This window comes from Meriones unguiculatus, chromosome 2, assembly GCF_030254825.1.
Source record: "Meriones unguiculatus strain TT.TT164.6M chromosome 2, Bangor_MerUng_6.1, whole genome shotgun sequence".
Classification (NCBI taxonomy): Eukaryota; Metazoa; Chordata; class Mammalia; order Rodentia; family Muridae; genus Meriones; species Meriones unguiculatus.
The window spans coordinates 152971021-152986109 of NC_083350.1; the positions used below are offsets into that span (position 1 = coordinate 152971021).

Consider the following 15089-nt stretch of genomic DNA (forward strand, 5'->3'; position numbering starts at 1 on the left):
TTACTTTATTTACTTTTAGTAAGAAGTATGTAAATTTCAGCCAGCCTTGATGAGACCTGATAAGCTAGGGTCAGATAGAAGGAGAGGATATCCTCCCCTATCAGGGGACTAGGGAAAGGGCATAAGGGAAGAAGAGGGAGGGTGGGTAGGAGAGGGTGGGTGGGACTGGGAGGAGACAAGGGAAGGAGCTGTAGCAGGGATACAAAGTAAATAAATTGTAATAAATAAATATATAAATAAAATTAAATTAAGAAGTAAATACATTTCCTTAATTATGAAATCAAGAAAATTGTTGATATAACTGTGGTAGAATCACAAAATGAGTAATGGTGGGTTTGCGCTTAGAACAAAGAAACAACGAGGTATCTGAGTCCTTCAAAAATATTTGGAATAGGAAGGTCTCATCTTTACAAGCCACTTCTTTGGCCATTCACAAATCGTAAGTGGTGACTCTTCAGTTGCATTTCAGATGAGCTGAGTGTTTTAAGAACAGGACGGTGTCTTCAGCTCTGCTTACTTTCTGACTGTCATTTCGTGCTTGTTATAGTACCTGGGCTCTCGGCAGTCCCTACAAGTGAGGTGACTAAGTCAAAGTTATTCACTAGGAAACATTAAAACTCAACTTCCATTTCAAGCTACTTGACACTTACGCCAATGTGTGCACAGCACTGTGTATCCCAGGGGTTTACTGGGTTTTACACGAACTGTTTCTTTTCCTGTTAATTCCAGGAATTCCCTTAGCAGAGATAGATGAGTATAGAAAAACCACTTAAATATGAATATTTAGATCACCACTGAAAAGGCACATGCTGCTGTTTCACATTTGATAGGTGGATATAATACATTTTTTCTAAGATTTTTTTTTTTTCCTAAAATTCTGTGTTTGGGTTGACTTTTGCAAAGCTTCCAGGTGAGTCTTTCAAGAGAATCATGGCCTGTCTGTGTTCTTGGCAATCATATGTCAGGACTAACACATCTTTACACTGCTCAATGAACATGACTGATCTTCTCGAGCATTATTGTGTAAGAAAATGCTTTTTACTAATATAGGTAAAAATACTGTAAGACATTATTGTTTCTTCTTTTTATTTGCAGAAGTTCTTAACTTGTTATAGGCCTTCTGGAGATCCTTTCTTCCTTAGTCTTTGGCTGTGCACCCACTGCTGAGCCTGCAAGGCTTCCAGCGATACATGAACAGGGACAGTATTTGGTAATCTCAGCGGGTCATAAACGACATAGATGGTGACATGTAAGAAACATTTGTGGCGTAGTGGGGGGAGCATTAAAAGAGGCGTTAAGGACATAGGGGGCACATGTTGTTTAAAAGTGTAATACCACATACAGACAAATTCATTTAATAAAATAAATCACTCAGTTTTAGCACAAATTGAATGTTTGTGTGATCAAAATTAGTATAGTTTCATGATAGACAATTTCTAATGGGGACAATAAATATTCATCAATGTGATGTTGAGATAGGACATAATTTATCAGATAACAAACACAGGTCACAAAGCATTACAGATAACTATTTTCAAAACAGATTTTTTTTTCTCTAAATAATTTCATTATAATGTTGTAAGCAATTAATTCATTAAAGGCTGCTATTTATCAACCAAAACAAGACATTTTTCTCCCTGTCAAATAGGAAACACATGTGGACCTACCCATTAGATTCTTTAGGCCTTTCACAGTTTATAATTAAAAAATAGAGCAAAAAAAAAAAAAAGTCTCACCACGTCGAATACAACTTTAAAAAAATTTTAGGTAGACCACAAAGACAGTTAGTGCTGCCTGTATTGCAGAAATGTGAGCCTCTCTACTGAAGCAGAGGAAACCACTAGTGGGAACATTATCAGTGAAGAATGACCCTACCTTCTTCAGCAGACACCAACTATCAGTAGCTCCTTTGTAAAGAGTGGAGCCTAGAGAGCACATCTTCCATCTGTGTTGGAATTTTAAATCTTATGTTGGTCTTGATCCGGTAACCACATCTGCAGTGAGAAGAACAACAAAATTACAATACAAAATAAGCGAATAGTTTCAGAAACTATTTACTTCTCCCTTTCCTTAGACTGTTTTGTTTCTAAATTAAAGTTAATGTCAAATTAATGTCTGTCAGCTGTCTACATGCTGATCACACTCAACCCTCATGATACAAACAAACAAAACAAAAACAAAACTCTTTAAACTTGACTTGATAAAGGTCTGACTCAGGAGGCCCTAGAGTTTGAATATAGCCATTGTTATTGAGCAAGACCTTGGTTTCAAATACACAAATAGCGAACAAATGCCAGCAAACAAAAACCAAGAATGCATGTCCATTCGGATTGCTTAATTTGGAAGTATGATGTTAATAAAAGTGCAATGGATCTTAATTTTAATGACTATTGCTGTCTTTATTATGAGATATGTACTTTATTATTTATTAATGCACAGTCTCTGTTTAATTTAAGAAGTATATATTTCAGGCCGGAAGATGGTAAAGCACATCTTTAATCCCAGCACTTTGGAGGCAGAGGCAGGTGGATCTCTGTAGGTTCAAGGCCAGACTGGTATACAGAGTGAGTTTCAGGACAGGCAAGGCCACAATTTTTAAAAAACCAAAAAAAAGGAAAAAAAAAAACAAAAAAACAAAAAATTATATTTCACAAGAAGTATAAACACTGATATTGTCTTTAAGAATGTGTAGGAGGGGCAAGATGGCGGCGCCAGGAGGACTCTCATTCTGAGCAGCAGCACAGCAGGATCAGCACAGTGAACAGCAATCAGAACTCTCGGCCATAAAACACAGTCATTGTGTTTCCCAGGTGAGAGGATACCCCACGGTGGGGGATTCAATCAGCTTTTAACTCACCCGGCTAAACCGCGGAAGAGATCCCGGTTCCGCCAGACGCTTGGCTGCTGGCCGCCAGCCCCAGCCCCAGCCCAGAGCCACAAGCCAGTGTCTCTGGTCACGGTCCCAGACTGAACCTTGGGCACCACACTATCAGAGACTGGAATTTTCAGTCGAGAGATAACCCAGGGTACAGGAAACGATTGGGACCGGCCTTAGGTCACCCAGACATCCCCTGGAAAAGACTCGGGCACCCCAGGAGCCAGCCCGGAGCCAGAGCCGGGGACCCAGGTTCCAGCACAGAGCCCTGCCTGCCTGCGTGCCTGATTCGCCGCCAGAGATAGAAACGGCGGGTCTGATCTCAGAGCACTCAGCTCACCCCCAACCTGAAAAGGTCCCCGGAAAATTACCCAGCTTAGGGAGCCACTCAGACTCCCAAAAGCCACAAAGGCAGACACAGGCAGTTTCTGCACACCAGACAGCTGGCAGAGACTGAGCCGCCATCACACAGCTGTGCTCCAGGCACAGGCAAATTTCTGTGGCCAGCCAGCTGGCGGACACTGAGCAGTGTGCACCAGGGCAAAAAAAGACACTAGGAGTCCCTGTCTCCAGAGAATCCACGAGGAAGGAAGGAAACTGTACTGATCTAAATCACCCAATCCTTCCCTAGAAAAAGTCTAGTAGTCTAGTGGGGCCGAGGCGCCAGCACTCAGCTGTGCTCCAGACACAAGCACAAACAGTTGAGGCGCGCCTGATGTCCAACTGGGTCACAGCAGCTGATCATTAAATTTGCAACAAGAAACCCAGAAACAGGGCAGCTGCCCTCAGGACTTCCCTGGGTGAGAGGAGAACCCTCTCGACTAACAAAGACCACAGTTACCACTCAGGTCTATATCCCTGAGGTGAGCAACTCCTGAAAAAACACCAGCCATCCAGGGACTATACCCAAAAAGCTGAGAAGACATCCTTCAGGAAAATCCAGCTTTCTGCAAAGGGGATTCTCTCCACCACAGGATCCCCAGGAACCACCATAAAATAACCCCAAACTCCTAAGATAACACAATGGGTAGAGGCCAGCGTAAAAGCTCAAGCAACAAAAGACAGAGCAATATGGCATCTCCAGAACCCAGTTACCCAGGGGCAAGTAGCCCTGGACACCCCACCATAACTGAAATCCAAGAAGATGACCTAACAAGTATGCTCATGAAGATGATAACAGAGGAAACAAATAAGATTCATGAAGACATAGAGGAAGATAAACTCAAACAGAATATTGCCATCCGTAAAGAAATAGAGGAAGCTGCAGCCAAACAGTTTATGGCCTTTAGAAAGGAAATGCTTAAAACACTGAATGAAATGAAAGAAACAGAGTTGAAGGAACTAAAAGAAAAACAGGAAAGTACAATCAGACAGGTGAAGGAAGTAAACAAAACAACTCAAGACCTGAAGATAGAATTGGAAAAATTAAAGAAAACACAAATGGAAGAAATAATGGAAAGGAAGAATCTAGGGAAGAAAACAGGAACTACAGAGGTAAGCATAACCAACAGACTACAAGAGATGGAAGAAAGAATCTCAGGTGTAGAAGATACCATGGAAGAAATCGATGTATCTGTCAAAGAAAATGTTAAATCTGAAAAATTCCTGACACAGACCGTCCAAGAAATGCAAGACAATATGAAAAGACAAAACCTAAGAATAATAGGTATAGAGGAAAAAGAAGACTCCCTTCTCCAAGGCCCAGAAAATATTTTCAACAAAATCATTGAAGAAAATTTCCCCAAGCTAAAGGAGAGGCCAATTAGAATACATGAGGCCTACAGAACACCCAGCAAATTTGACCAGAAAAGAAAATCCTCCCGCCACATAATAATCAAAACAGTAAGTATACAGAACAAAGAAAAAATACTAAAAGCTGCAAGGGAAAAAGGCCAAGTAACATATAATGGCAAACCCATTAGAATCACACCTGACTTTTCAACAGAGACTATGAAAGCCAGAAGGGCCTGGACAGATATCATGCAGACCCTAAGAGAACACAGATGTCAGCCCAGGCTACTATACCCAGCAAAACTCTCAGTCCTCATAGATGGAGAAAACAAGATATTCAATGACAAAAACAAATTTCAACAATACCTACAAACAAATCCAGCATTACAGAAGACACTGGAAGGGAAAATACAACCCAAGAAAGCTAGCTACATTCAAGAAAACACAGGAAATAAATAACCTCACTTCAGTAAAACAAAAAGCAACCAAGCACACAACCTGATGACCACAGCCAACATCAAAATCAAGAGATCTAACAGCCACTGGTCATTAATCTCTCTCAACATCAATGGACTCAACTCTCCAATAAAAAGACACAGATTAACAGAATGGATACGTAAACAAAACCCAGCAATCTGTTGCATACAAGAAACACACCTAAGACACAAAGATAGACATTACCTGAGGGTAAAGGGTTGGAAGACGACTTTCCAAGCAAACGGAACCAAGAAGCAAGCAGGAGTAGCCATTCTAATATCTGATAAAATAGACTTTCAACCAAAATTAATCAAAAGAGATGGGGAAGGACACTTTATACTCATCAAGGGAAAATTCCACCAGGAAGACATCACAATCCTGAACATATATGCCCCAAATACAAGGGCACCCACATTTGTGAAAGAAACATTGATAAAATTTAAAGCACATATAGATCCACACACATTAATAGTGGGAGACTTCAACACCCCACTCTCAACAAAGGACAGGTCAACCAAACAGAAATTAAACAAAGAAACAATGTCTCTGACAGAGGTCATGAATCAAATGGACCTAACAGACATTTACAGAACTTTACACCCAAACACAAAAGAATTTACCTTCTTCTCAGCACCTCATGGAACCTTCTCCAAAATAGACCACATAGTGGGTCACAAAGCAAGCCTCAACAAATACAAGAAGATTGAAATAATCCCATGTATCTTGTCTGATCACCATGGAATAAAGCTGGACCTCAACAATAACAGAAATAACAAAAAGCCTACACACACATGGAAACTGAACAACTTGTTACTAAATGACAGCTGGGTCAGGGAAGAAATAAAGAAAGAAATTAAAGTCTTTCTAGAAATCAATGAAAATGAAGACACAACATACCCGAACTTGTGGGACACAATGAAAGCAGTGCTAAGAGGAAAGTTCATAGCACTAAGTGCCTTCAAAAAGAAATTCGAGACAGCTCATTCAAGCACCCTAATGGCTCACTTAAAAACCCTAGAAAAAGAAGAAGCAGACACACCAAGAAGGAGTAGACGGCTGGAAATAATCAAACTCAGGGCTGAAATCAATCAATTGGAAACAAATAAAACAATTCAAAGAATCAATGAAACCAAGAGCTGGTTCTTTGAGAAAATCAACAAGATCGACAAACCCTTAGCCAGGCTAACTAAAAGGCAGAGAGACACCACCCAAATCAACAAAATCAGAAATGAAAAGGGGGATATAACTACAGACACTGAGGAAATCCAAACAATCATTAGGACTTACTTCAAAAGTCTATATGCCACAAAATTTGAAAATCTAAATGAAATGGACAATTTTCTTGATCGATTTGACTTACCAAAGCTGAATCAGGACCAGGTAAATCAACTAAATAGACCTATATCCCCCAAAGAAATAGAAGCGGTCATCAAAAGTCTCCCATCCAAAAAAAGCCCAGGACCAGATGGCTTCAGCGCAGAATTCTACCAGACCTTCAAAGAAGAGCTAACACCAATTCTCTTCAAACTATTCCACAAAATAGAAACAGAAGGAATATTACCAAATTCATTCTATGAAGCCACAGTCACCTTGGTACCTAAACCTCACAAAGACTCAACAAAGAAAGAGAATTTCCGGCCAATCTCCCTTATGAACATTGATGCAAAAATACTTAATAAAATACTTGCAAACCAAATCCAAGAACACATCAAAGATATTATCCACTATGACCAAGTAGGCTTCATCCCAGGTATGCAGGGGTGGTTCAATATACGGAAATCCATCAATGTGATCCACCATATTAACAAACTGAAAGAAAAAAACCACATGATAATCTCCCTAGATGCTGAAAAAGCCTTTGACAAAATCCAACATCCATTCATGTTCAAAGTATTGGAGAGATCAGGGATACAAGGCACATATCTAAACATAGTAAAGGCGATATACAGCAAGCCTATAGCCAACATCAAACTGAATGGAGAGAAACTTAAAGCAATCCCACTGAAATCAGGGACAAGACAAGGCTGCCCACTCTCTCCATATCTCTTCAACATAGTGTTGGAAGTCCTTGCTAGAGCAATAAGACAGTTGAAGGAGATCAAGGGGATACAAATTGGAAAGGAAGAAGTCAAATTATCACTATTTGCAGATGATATGATAGTATACGTGAGTGACCCCAAAAACTCTACCAGGGAACTCCTACAGCTGATAAACACCTTCAGCAAAGTGGCAGGATACAAAATTAACTCAAAAAAATCAGTAGCCCTCCTGTATACAAAAGACAAAAGGGCTGAGAAAGAAATTAAGGAAACAACACCCTTCACAATAGCCACAAATGACATAAGGTACCTCGGAGTAACCCTAACCAAGGAAGTCAAAGACTTGTATGAAAAAAATTTCAAATCTCTGAAGAAAGAATTAGAAGAAGATATGAGAAGATGGAAAGATCTCCCATGCTCATGGCTTGGTAGGATTAACATAGTAAAAATGGCCATCTTACCAAAAGCAATCTACAGATTCAATGCAATGCCCATCAAATTACCAACACAATTCTTTACAGACCTGGAAAGGAAAATTCTCAACTTCATATGGAATAACAAGAAACCCAGAATTGCTAAAACAATCCTCTACAATAAAAGATCTTCTGGAGGTATCTCCATCCCTGATCTTAAGTTGTACTCTAGAGCAACAGTTTTAAAAACTGCATGGTACTGGCATAGAAACAGAATGGTGGATCAATGGAACCGAACAGAGGACCCAGAAATAAACCCACACACTTATGGACACCTGATCTTTGACAAAGACGCCAAAACCATACAATGGAAAAAAGATAGCATCTTCAACAAATGGTGCTGGTCTAACTGGATGTCTACATGTAGAAAAATGAAAATAGATCCATACTTGTCACCCTGCACAAAACTGAAGTCCAAGTGGATCAAAGACCTCAACATAAAACCAGACACATTAAATCGGCTTGAAAAAAAAGTGGGAAATACCCTAGAACTCATTGGTACAGGGGGAAACTTCCTGAACAGAACACCAACAGCACAGGCTCTAAGAGCAACAACCAATAAATGGGACCTCATGAAACTGAAAAGCTTCTGTAAAGCAAAGGACACCGTCATCAAAACAAAGCGACCACCTACAGATTGGGAAAGAATCTTCACCAACCCTTTATCTGACAGAGGACTCATATCCAGTATATATAAAGAACTAAAGAAGCTGAAAAGCAGCAAACCAAGTAATCCACTTAAAAAATGGGGAACAGAGCTAAACAGAGAATTCTCTGTAGAGGAATACCAAATGGCAGAGAAGCACTTAAAGAAATGCTCAACCTCATTAGCCATTAGGGAAATGCAAATCAAAACAACCCTGAGATTTCACCTTACACCCATGAGAATGGCCAAGATCAAAAATTCAAGTGACAACACATGCTGGAGAGGTTGTGGAGAAAGGGGAACCCTTCTCCACTGCTGGTGGGAATGTAAACTTGTACAACCACTCTGGAAATCAATCTGGCGCTTTCTCAGACAACTAGGAATAGCGCTTCCTCAAGATCCAGCCATACCACTACTGGGCATATATCCAAAAGAGGCTCAAGTACACAAAAAGGACATTTGCTCAACCATGTTTGTAGCAGCTTTATTTGTAATAGCCAGAAGCTGGAAACAACCCAGATGCCCCTCAACTGAAGAATGGATGCAGAAATTGTGGTACATCTACACAATGGAATATTACTCAGCAATGAAAAATAAGGAAATCATGAAATTTGCAGGTAAATGGTGGGATCTGGAAAGGATCATCCTGAGTGAGTTGTCTCAGAAGCAAAAAGACACACATGGTATATACTCACTCATATAGACATACAACATAGGACAAACCCACTAAAACCTGTGCATCTAAAGAAACTAAGCAAGAGAGAGGACCCTAACTAAAACGTCCAAACCCCATCCAGAAAGGCAAAGAGGATGGACATCAGAAGAAGAAGAAAACAGGAAACAACCTAGGAACCTACCACAGAGGGCCTCTGAAAGCCTCTGCCCTTCAGACTATCAAAGCAGATGCTGAGCCTGATGGGCAACTGTTGGGCAGAGTGAATGGAATTTTAGGTAAGAACTGGGAAATAGTAAGAGCTGGAGAGGACAGGGTCTCCACAAGGAGAGCAACAGAACAAGAAAATTTGAACATAGGGAACTTCCCAGAGACTCATACTCCAACCAAGGACTATTCATGGAGATAACCTAGAACCCCTGCACAGATGTAGCCCAGGGCAGTTCAGAGTCCAATTGGGTTACATAGTAATGTGAAGAAGGACTGCCTCTGACATAATCTGATTGGGCTGCTCTTTGATCACCTCCCTCTGGGGGGGGGGGGAGCAGCCTTACCAGGCCACAGTAGAGGACAATACAGCCACTTTTGATGTGAACTGACAGACTAAGATCAGAAAGGAGAGGAGAACCTCCCCTATTAGTGGACTTGGGGAGTGGCATGCAAGCAGAGGGAGGAGGGAGGGTGGGATTGGGATGGGAGGAGGGAGGGGCTTATGGGGGGATGCAGAATGAATAAAGTGTAATTGATGAAAAATTTAAGAAAAAAGGGAAAAAAGTAATTTAAGAACCTTAAATGACTTTCAAAATTGGAGGAAAACATGGAGTTAATCAATTGGCATGGAGCACGTCTCGCCCCTGGGGGCAATGGTCTCCTGAACCTACTCAGACCTCAGACACCACCACTGCTAGTTCTAGAACTGACGCAGGATGTTCCAACGAGGGGTTAAGGCTTCTCATAATATTTCCTATAAGCCCACACCTGTTTGTCTATATCCCCCATTTTTATTCATTATTAGCCAGATAGAGCCAAGTAATTGTGGTAATGATACTTGCTTTTTTGCCCAATGCTGGAATGCTAGTAAAGTTAGGTATGCCCTGGTTACTCGCATGCCTCACTGGGTGCCTATGCCCATTGATGCCCCTCACGCTATGACTCTCTTCAGACAGAAAAGGGATCTTGGAACTACAGCCACCATTGTTACTACCATCTCATTGACGGCTGTTGGAGCTACCACCAGGGCATTAGCCATGAGTCATACTGGGCAGACTGCTCAGACCCTGAATAATCATTTAGCCAATGTAGCTCATGCCTTAGTTGTACATAAAGGAATTAATGCTCAACTAAAAGGAAGCTTGATGGTGTTCAATCAGAGGATTGACCTCTTGCAGGAGCAAATTGATACCCTATGGCAAATCGCTCAACCTGGCTGTCAATGAAAGTATGCTGGACTTTGTGTCACTAGCATACAACATGAGAATTTTTCCTGCGCTGCAAATCTGTCTAAACAATTGTCGAGCTATATTTTAGGTAATTGGACTGGAGAATTCGATACTACGATGGAGCAGCTGAGAGCGGCCATTGTCACAGTAAATTCTACCGGAGTGGACGCAGGACTAGCCACAGGATTATCAACATGGATTGCTGCAGCCATGAATCATCTGAAGGAATGGGCGGGCATGGGAGTGTTAGCAGGCCTTCTGGTGTTGGTCTCCTTGGTTTGCCTGTGGTATATATGCAAGATTAGAGTCTCACAACAGTGTGATGCAGCCATGATCATTCAGGCCTTTACAGCCATTGAAGCAGGACATTCTCCCCAAGCATGGTTGGATACCATAAAAAGCTAAAATGATACGCTCAGGATGCGAGGCTAAGCACTGCACTCAGGGTCAGCCGCTTTGGACCCAGAGAAGAGCATGTCTGATTGCATGCGGGTTGATGCCACAGGTCCCGCCTCTGAGAAAAAGGTATCGGACTGGTCTGATGCTCTTTGGGTGGATGACACCTAAATGAACATCAGTACAAAGTCCCAATTTACTTCTAATATCAGAGATCAGACCTCTACTCTTGCCTGATGCGTCTAAAACAAAAAGGGGGAACTGTAGAGAGCTGCGGAATGCTATGCCTTAAAGATGGAGCTGGTTTCCGCCTTCCACCTTCCAGATGGTGAGTGCTCTCTGTCACGAACAACTCCACATTTGGCTAAGGCCGAGGATCTGGCTTGCTTCCATGTATGTGGACCTATCTGCATTGCCCCCGTGGCATGCCTGGGTTGGCTACCCAGAGGCTATTTAAGCTGTGGGCTGGCTTTCCCCGGGGTCCGAGGATTGTTCAATGTTCCTGAATAAACTGCATTGAAAAAAAAAAAAAAGACAATGTATGTTTATGAAAAAAGACACAAATTATTTGAGCTAGATATGATCTAAAGACTCTTTCTTCAGTCTACCTTCCATGGTTCCAGCAAATACTATACACAGAAGTAGTCTTAACTACTCTATACATTCAACTTTGTTCTTCATTCTCTCTAAATCACAGAATTAAAACTTCTGTGGATGCTTTCCTCATTGTAATCTATCTATGTAGCATATTATGTGTAATTTTTGTAACACATTTACAAATATAAAAAAAAAAGAATGTGCAGCATTTATAGTTTGATGTTTTAAAAGCAATTGTCTTTTCATCTTTGAATTACAGTATTTCTTTAAAAAATAAAAAATAATAAGCAATCTTAATAAATTATTATAGGCTATTATTTATGACATTAGATTTACAACATAATTTCATTTATAATGCATTTGTTGTGAATAAATTGAATCAATGATTTTTTAATTTTTTTTTTAATTCATTCACTTTACAACCTGATTATAGCCTCTTGACTTTGTCTTCTCCTTGTCTCACCCTCCTCCTCCTCTTATCCCCTTCTCCTAGTCCTCAAAAGGGGGAGTCCTCGTTGCCCTACCAACTGACCCCAGCCTATCAAGTCTCATCAGGACTGCCTGCATCCTCTTCCACACATTGGTCAGTTAATATCATGTCCAGACTACAAGGCAGATCACTGTTTTTACTTTAGAGTGAAGAAAACATGGGTTGTGATATCTTCAATTTCTTTCTTTAGAGACTTGAAGTTATTGTCATACAGGTCTTTTCCTTGCTTTGTTAGAGTTACACTGCGATTTTTATGTTTTTTGAGGCTGTGGTAAAGGTTGTGGTTTTCCTGATATTTTCCCTAGGTTCTTTGTCTTTTGCATACAAGAGGGCTACTGATTTTATGCATCTAATGAGATGATCAGATGACCTTTATTGAGTTTGTTTATATGGTGGATTATATTAATACATTATCAGATATTGAACCATCCCTGCATCCCTAGGATGGAGCTTACTTATTCATGTAGGCTTAAGTATTTGATGTGTTTCTTAGATTCAGTTTGCGACTATTTTACTGAGTATTTTTGTATCAATGTTCATGAGGGAGACTGGTGTGTAATTCTCTTTCTATGTTGAGTCTTTATGTGAATTAGGTATCAGGGTGACTTTGGCATCTTAGAATGAGTTTGGCAATCAATGTTTCTTTTGTTTCTTTTTTATAGAATAATTTGAGGAGTATTGGTATTAGCTCTTCTATGAAAGTCTGATAGAATTCTGAGCAACAGCCATCTGGCCCTAGGCATTTTTTAAGGGGGGGTGTTGGGAACCTTTTGATGACTGCTTCTAATTTTTCAGTGGTTATAAGACTGTTTTAACCATTTACTAGATCTTTATTTGATTTAGGTTTGGTAAGTGAAATCAAGCAAGAACATTGCCCATTTTCTTTAAGTTTTCCAATTTTGTGGAATACAGGCTTTTGAAGTAAGACCTAATCATTCTTTGGTATTCCTCAAGGTCTGTTGATATGTCCCTCTTAATTCTGATTTTGTTAATTTGGATACTGTCTCTCTGCATTTTAGTTAGTTTTGCTAGGGGTTTGTCTCTGTTATTTATTTTCTCAAGGAACTTGCTCTTGGTTTTACTGATTCTTTGTATTGTTCTCTTTGTTTTTAAGTTATTGACTTCAGCCTTGAGTTTGATGATTTCCTGATGTCTACTCCTCTTAGGTGTGTTTGATTCTTTTTGTTGTAAAGCTTTCAGGTGTGCTTTTAATTGTTAATATGAGAACTCACCTGTTTCTTTATGAAGGCTATAAACTTTCATCTTGGCACTTTTTTTCATTGTGTGCATAAGTTGGGGTATCTGAAATCTAAAAAGTTATTTATTTATTTATTTTTATTTCTTTCCTGACCCAGTGGTTATTGAGTAGGGAGATTTTGTTTTCCATTTGTTAATAGTTTTCCATTGTTAATAGGCTTTCTGCTGTTTTTGTTGTTGCTGAATTCCAGCTTTAGTCCATGGTGGTATCTGTATTGTTGAGGTGTGTTTCTTGTATGTAACAGATTGATGGGTCCTCTATTCATATCCATTCTGTTAGCCTGTTATTTTTTTATTGGGTGCTGAGTCAATTGATATTGAGAGATGCTAATGGCCAGTGGTTGTTAATTCCTGTTATTTTGATATTGTTGATTGTAGGGCATGTGTGTGTGCTTCCTCTCTTTTGGTTTGTTGATGTAGTGTTACTTATTTTCTATGTTTTTCTGGGTATAGTTATCCTCTTTGGGTTGGAAGGTTCTTTCTAGTATCTTCAGCAGAACTGTGTTTATGGTTAGGTACTGTTTAAATTTATTTTTGTGGTGGTATATCTTGTCCTTTTCCTTTATGGTGATTACAAGCTTACTGGGTATAATAGTCAAAGCTAACATTTGTGGTCTCTTAAATCTGTGTATGTAAGATATCTGCCTTGGCCCTTTTGGCTTTTAGAGTTTCTAGGGAGAAATCAGATATAGTTCTGGTAGGTCTTCCTTTAATTGTGACTTGGCCTTTTATGCTTGCAGATTTTAATATTCTTTATTTGTTCTGTACACTTAGTGTTTTGATTAGTATATGTCAGGAAGATTTTTTTTTCTGGTCCAATCTATTTGGTCTTTTGTAAGTTTTTGTGTGTTTATAGGCATCTCTTTCTTTAGATTGGCAACATTTTCTCCTATGATTTTCCTGAAAATATTTCTGGGCCTTGGAGCTGGGAGTTTTCTCCTTCTTCTATTCCTATTATTTACAGGTTAGGTCTTTTCATTCTGTCCCAGATTTCTTGTTTGTTTTGTGTCAGGAACTTTTTAGATTTAACATTTTTTTTCACTGATGTATCATTTTCTTCAATTGTATCTTCTACATTTGAGATTCTTTCTTTCATCTCTTCTATTCAGAATTGTTGGTGACTCTTGTATCTGTAGTTCCTGTTCTCTTCTCTAGGTATTCCATATCCAGGATTGCCTCAAATTGTGTTTTCTTTATTGCTTCTATTTCCCCTTTTTTAGGTATTGAACAGTTTGTTTATTCCCTTTTCTCATTTGATTGTATTTTCCTGTAGTTCTTTAAGGGATTTACTCAGTTCATTCACCTGTTTGATTGTATTTTCATGCTTTTCTCTGAGGCATTTATTTTCTATTTCAAGGCTGCTATCATTTTCATAACTTCAGCTAGAGCAACAGAACAAGAAAATTTGAACACAGGGAACTTCCCAGAGACTCATACTCCAACCAAGGACTATTCATGGAGATAACCTAGAACCCTGACAATGCAGCCACTTCTGATGAGAACTGATAGACCAAGATCAGAAAGAAGGAGAAGAGGACCTCCCCAGTCAGTGGACATAGGGAGGGGCATGCATGCAGAAAGCAGAGGGGGGGAGGGGACGGGAGGAGAGGAGGGAGGGACTTATGGGGGGATACAAAATGAATAAAGTGTAATTAATAAAAGTTAAATAAAATTTTTTTTTAAAAAAAAGATTGTTTTCTTGTGCTTCATCAGGTAGGATTGTATCTCGTGGGTTTGCTCTGGTAGAATGTTTGGGTTCCAGTGGTCAGTTGGCCCTGGGTCTTGTTGCTTGTGTTCTTATGCTAGCCTCTAGCCATTTGGCTGTCTGTGGTATTAACAAATATGTTGGTGTCTGATGATAGTTGGCCTCTAGGATTGTAGGATTAGCTGGTAGGCCAAGATGGCAACAGTCCTCAGGCTTTCCTGGGAGATAGCAGATTTCTGCTGATACAGGAGGAACTGGTAGTCTCTGATGGCTGCCAGACTCTGGACTGCA

General features: G+C 39.9%; 1 long non-coding RNA gene across 1 annotated transcript in view; it reads left to right on the plus strand.

Moving 5' to 3' along the window:
• LOC132652210 (uncharacterized) overlaps positions 1 to 14579 on the plus strand; it is a 188200-nt gene extending 173621 nt beyond the window's left edge. The window contains exon 3 of the long non-coding RNA XR_009589690.1: positions 14451 to 14579. This is a non-coding gene — a long non-coding RNA (uncharacterized LOC132652210). The remainder of the gene's footprint in view (positions 1 to 14450) is intronic.
• The last annotated feature ends 510 nt before the right edge of the window (positions 14580 to 15089 follow it).